The sequence below is a fragment of the Molossus molossus genome, unplaced genomic scaffold (assembly GCF_014108415.1).
Source record: "Molossus molossus isolate mMolMol1 unplaced genomic scaffold, mMolMol1.p scaffold_m16_p_1, whole genome shotgun sequence".
NCBI classification, from domain to species: Eukaryota; Metazoa; Chordata; class Mammalia; order Chiroptera; family Molossidae; genus Molossus; species Molossus molossus.
The window spans coordinates 151,144,133-151,150,132 of record NW_023425344.1 but is presented as its reverse complement, the minus strand read 5'-3'; the positions used below and the strand labels follow the sequence as shown (position 1 = coordinate 151,150,132).

The 6,000-nt window shown below is 31.4% G+C and overlaps 1 pseudogene; it reads right to left on the bottom strand.

Annotated features, from left to right (window-relative positions):
* Positions 1–1,324: 1,324 nt before the first annotated feature.
* Positions 1,325–5,941, bottom strand: LOC118615678 (annotated as a pseudogene).
* Positions 5,942–6,000: the final 59 nt, after the last annotated feature.

Genomic DNA, 6,000 nt, shown 5'->3' with positions numbered 1-6,000 from the left:
TTATCTAGATCTGTGAAATATGCCATTGGTATTTTAATAGGAATTTCATTGAATCTATTGATTGCATTGGGTAATATGGACATTTTAGTGATGTTAATTCTTCTAATCCATGAACATGGTATATGTTTCCACTTGTTTCCTCAGTTTTTTCTTCAATGTCCAATAGTTTTTCGAGTACAAGTGTTTCATCTCCTTGGTTAAATTTATTCCTAAACACCTTATATTTTGTTGCAATAGTAAATTGGATTATCTTCTTTGTCTTTCTGATAGTTCATTCATATCAATGTATAAAAATGTCACTGATTTCTAAATATTAATTTTGTATCCAGCTACTTTGGCAAATTTATTTTTTAGATCTATTAGTTTTTGGTAGAGTCTTTAAGGTTTTCTATATACAATATCATGTCATCTGTCAATAATAACAGTTTTACTTCCCTAAACACCAATCAGAAAGAATATATGACCCCTATATTCATAGCAGCATTATTTACAATAACCAAGATCTAGAAACAACCCAAGTTTCCATCAGTACATGAGTGAATTAAAAAGCTAATTAAAAAGCTATGGTGTGTTTACACAATGGAATGAGGCTGTAATTAGGAAGGAGCTTTAACTTTTTGCAACAGCATGGTTGGGCCTGGAGATTATTAAGCTAAGTGAAATAAGCCAAAGAGAGAAAGATAAGTACCATATTATCTCACTTATATGTAAAATCTAAAAAAAAAAAAAACAAAAAAAAAAAAAACCTGATGAACAAAATAGAACCAGAGTTATGAATACATGGAACAGACTGACATAGGTTGGGGTGGGGGAGAATCAAGGGAACTGGATGAAAGAAAGTGAAAAAATTAGCCAAAGAACATATGCACAGCCCATGGTCACAGACAACAGTGTGGGAATATCCAGAGGCAGGGACTGGATAGAGGTAAAAGTGGGGGGTGGAGAATGAGGAACGTGTAATAGTGTCAATAATCAAAATTAATTAATATGCCAAAGTACATATATTGGAGTGATATTAAAAAAGAAAGAAAAATGTATAACAAAGTGTCACAAGAAGTGACACAGGTAACTATAATTCGAATCTCTATTCCAATTATTTGGTAGATTATGCTTTTTTACACAGTAAATTTGAGGAATGGAGGAATTTTCTATTGGTTTTCCCATGCACCAAAATGATTAATGTAAATATGTCAACCATATGTGGTAGTATTTTGTTTTTGTTATAGAACATTTATTTATTAAGTATTGTGATATGGGAAGATGCCTAAGTGATGCTAATAAACACACAATCTTACTTTTTAATTATGAAATATATAAACACCCATTAGGGAGGTACCATTAAAATTGCCATTTTAATGGTTAAAACAATAATTTTCAACATTATGCCTGAGGATAACTGGAGATCCCAAGATCCTTTTAAGTGCCCTGTAATGTCAAAACAATTTTAATACTTAATAATACTTAGGACTAGTCTACTTTTTTAACCTTCATTTTTTAACCTGCGTGAATATATGGAGAACAAAATGCTTATAGAAATGTTTTCTGATTCCACATTTAATTAACCCTTAAAAACACTGTCACTTGTTGAACTTTGGGGTACTAGTAAATTAGAATTTCCAAAATTATCTGAAAAGACTATTAAACTCTTTCCCAACTATCTCTGTGAGGGTATACTTTTTTTTTATGTAGTTCAAGCAAAACAACATATTATGACAAATGAGAGGCAAACGCAAATATAATAATCTTCCTGTCTACAATTTTATATTTTTAAGAATTTTAGAAATGTATAACAGTGGCACTGCTTGAATGTTTTTGCTTTGAAAATATATACAGGGTTGAGAAAATGTAGGTTTAGCATTGTGAGTACGTGAAACAGAGTTCATTCTTGTATTATAATTTATTAATTATTGTATCATTTTCCACATGAACAACTGTAAACCTACTTTTGCTACACTCTGTATTTTTACAAATATATACTCTTTGTGTTAATGTATAATTAATTTATTTTTGATATTTTAACTAAATTAAATTAATATATTAAAATTTAGAGAGTTATATTATGGTAAATATTAATAAATATTATTCATATAAACAAAAACAAAATTCTCAATAATTTTGGAATGTGATAAACCTCCTAAAATCAATATTGAAATCTGTTCATTCAAATATTAAGTAAAAGAATAGACATTGGTTAGAATATGTTTATCAATGATTGAATTGGACATATTTAGCTGATAAGATATTTTTTTCATTTCATGATTTTAATTTTGATACTGTGTTTGATTAAATATGTATGTTTATCACTAGGTTGTTAAAAACAGAAAAGGACACAATCAATATTAATGATTAACAAAAGAAAATTGCTTTAATAAAGTTGGAACAACCATAGAGTGAAATACTAAGTAAGAATTATAAATAATTATTTGTGGCTACTTATGTTAAAATGGATATACGTTTATATTCTGTTTCCAGTTCCTATTTCATGATTTTATAAAATAATAAAATTACCAAACTAATGGGTAATTTCTGTTTTGTTTTATTTTTGGACTATGGACAATTTTTGTTTTTTACTTTTGTATAACTGATTATTTTTCCTGTCAAAGTTCCTATAGTCTGTATTATTTATGACAAAAAACAATGGCATTAAAAAGAATAATTTACTTCTATAGTCTTTTGTCAAAAAAAGTAATGCCTTTAATAGAAATTTTTATTTTTAACAAGAAATATGAACTAATTTTAGCTAACATAATTACATTGTTTCATTCAGCTGATAAGTCTTTGTTTGTTCTAAATATAGTTTCAGAAAATAAAATATTAAATCAAGCTATTTAGCTCATTATAAATCTTTAGATTGCAGAGTGATAGATTATTCCTACCAAAATTCCAAAGCCTAAATTAAAATTTGTTTCTTTAACACATAAAAATACTTACTTTTAAAAGTATTTTATGCTGAATAAAAATAACTACAATGAGAAAATTAGCAACAGAACTTTATGTTTTATAATCTACTGTGTTAATAGTATTCATTCATCACATAAATTCTGAAGGCATTTTATATGAAGAGTGACAATTGTTATTGTGGTACTTGATCTGATGTCACTTTAATTGTCAGAGGTGATCACCTCTAATACAGACACTTGTAATAGAACCACTACGAGGAACTATGGTTGTTGCAAAGCAGAGATTTGACCTGAAGTTGTGTTGTAGAGCTTAAGATAAATCAATTTCAAAATCAGAAGCTAAAAAGTTTGTAATTTTTATAGCATCAAACCATGTACATTTAATTTATGCACATGTATTCTCTAAATGAGTAGCCTTATGAGAAATATTCTAAAGACCGGCAAATGAGCTATATGGTCTACCTATCATTATATAAAAAGCAACAAAAAGAATTCTATTTTCAGAAATAGTATGCTATAAAAGTTGAAAACTGTTTCCAAACATCTAGTTTAAAGGTTTAGCTATAAAGCACCAAGTTATTTTTGTTACTAAAAAAAAAAAAAAGTGGACCTATTGTGTTCAACAGGAGACAATCTAAACATAAACATAAGTACTTCTTTAAAAAAAATTAACACAAACAATCTTGAAAATTCTACCTGTGTGTTTCACTTTTGAGATTAAGTCAACATAACCTATACAGGCATACCTCAGAGATATTGCAACTTCAGTTCCAGAGCTCCACAATAAAGCCAATAAAGTGAGTCTCATGAATATTTTGGTTTCTTAACTCATATAAAAGTTGTATTTACACTACACTGTAGTTTGTTAAGTATGTATTAACAATATGTGTAAAAATGGACATACCTTAATTAGAAAATACTTTATTGATAAAAAAAAAATTATAACCATCATCTGAGCCTTCTGTGAGCTGTAATTTTTTTGCTGGTGCAGAATCATGCCTTGATGTTGATGGCTGCTGACAGATCAAGCTGGTGGTTGCTGAAGGTTGGAGTGGTTGTGGCAATTTCTTAAAATAAAACACCAAGGAATTTTACCATGTTAATTGACTCTTTTTTTCATTAACAATTTTTCTATAACATGCAATGCTTTTTTATAACATTTTACCCACAATAGAATTTCTTTAAAAATTAGAGTCAATCCTCTCAAATTCTGCCATTGCTTATTCAACTAAGTTTATGTAATACTCTTGAGCAGTGGTTCTCAACCTGTGGGTCACGACCCCTTTGGGGGTCAAACAACCCTTTCACAGGGGTCACCTAAGACATAACAGTAGCAAAATTACAGTTATGAAGTAGCAACAAAAATAATTTTATGGCTGGGGGTCACCACAACATGAGGAACTGTATTAAAGGGTAGTAGCATTAGGAAGGTAAGAACCACTGTTCTAGAGCCTTTGCTGTCATTTTAACAATCTTACAGCATCTTCATTAATGGGTAGAGTCCATCTCCACAACATACCTTCTTTGTTCACTCATAGCAAGCAACTCTTCAACAGTTAAAGTTTTATCATGAAATTGCAGCAATTCAGTCACATCTTCAGGCTTCAATTCTAATTCTAGTTTCCATGCTATTTCCACCATATCTTCAGTTACTTCCTCCACTGAAGTTTTGAGCCTTTCAAAGTCATCCATGAGGGTTGAAGTCAACTTCATCCAAATTCCAGTTAATGTTGATATTTCGACCTCTTCCCATAAATCATGAATGTTCTTGATGGCATCTGGAATGCCAAATCCTTTCCAGAAGGTTTTCAATTAATTTTGCCCTGACCCACCAGAGGAATCACTACCTACAGTAGCTATTGCCTTACAAAATATATTTCTTAAATAATCATACTTGAAAGTCAAAATTACTTCTTGATCCATGGGCTGAAGAATAGATACTGTGTTAGAAGTCATGAAAACAACATTAAGCTTGTTATATATATCCATCTGATTCCTCGGGTGACCAGGTACATTATCAATGAGCAGTAATATTTAGAAAGAAGTCCTTTTTTCTGAGCAGTAAGTCTCAACAGTGGGCTTAAAATGTTCAGTGAACCATGTTGTAAACAGAAGAGCTGTCATCCAGTCTTTGTTGTTCTATTTGTAGAGCACAGGCAGAGTAGATTTAGCATAATCCTTATGGTCCAATTTTGGAATGGTAAATGAGCATTGGCTTCAACTTAAACTCACCAGCTGTATTAACTCCTATCAAGAGAGTCAGCCGGTCTTTGGAAGCATTGAAGATAGGCATTGACTTCTCTTCTCCAGCTATGAAAGTCCTAAAGGCATCTTCGTCCAACATAGGGCTGTCCTGTTTACACTGAACATTTGTTGTTTAATGTAACCACCTTCATGATCTTAGCCACATGCTCTGGATAACTTGCTGCTTCACCTTATACTTTTACATTACAGAAATGGTTTCTTCTCTTAAACCAATGGTTCTCAACCTTCCTAATGCCACAATCCTTTAAAACAGTTCCTCATGTTGTGGTGACCCCAACCATAAAATTATTTTTGTTGCTACTTCATAACTGTAATTTTGTTACTGTTATGTCTTAGGTGACCCCTGTGAAAGGGTTGTTCGACCCCCAAAGGGGTCATGACCCACAGGTTGAGAACCCCTGCAAACCTTATATACCAGCCTCTTCTAACTTCACATGTTTCTTCCACATCAGCCTCTCCTCTCAGTCTTCATAAAATTGAAGCAAGTTAGGGCCTTGCTCTGAATTAGGCTTTGGTTTAAAGAAATGTTGGGGCCCTCTAAAGCTTTCTCCATATCAACAAAATTGCTTTATTATCATTGGTGTGTTCACTGGAGTCGCACTTTTACTTTCCTCAAGAGCTATTCCTTTGTATTCACAACTGGGTTAAGTGTTTGCTGGAAGAGGCCTAGCTTTTATCCTCTCTCAGCTTTGAACATGCCTTCCTCACTCTACTTAGTTATTTCTAGCTTTTGATTCAAAGTAAAAGAAATGTGAATATCTTTCATTTGAACATTTAGAGGATTATTAGGATTATTAATTGATCTCATTACTGTTGGGTCTCAGAGAATAGGGAG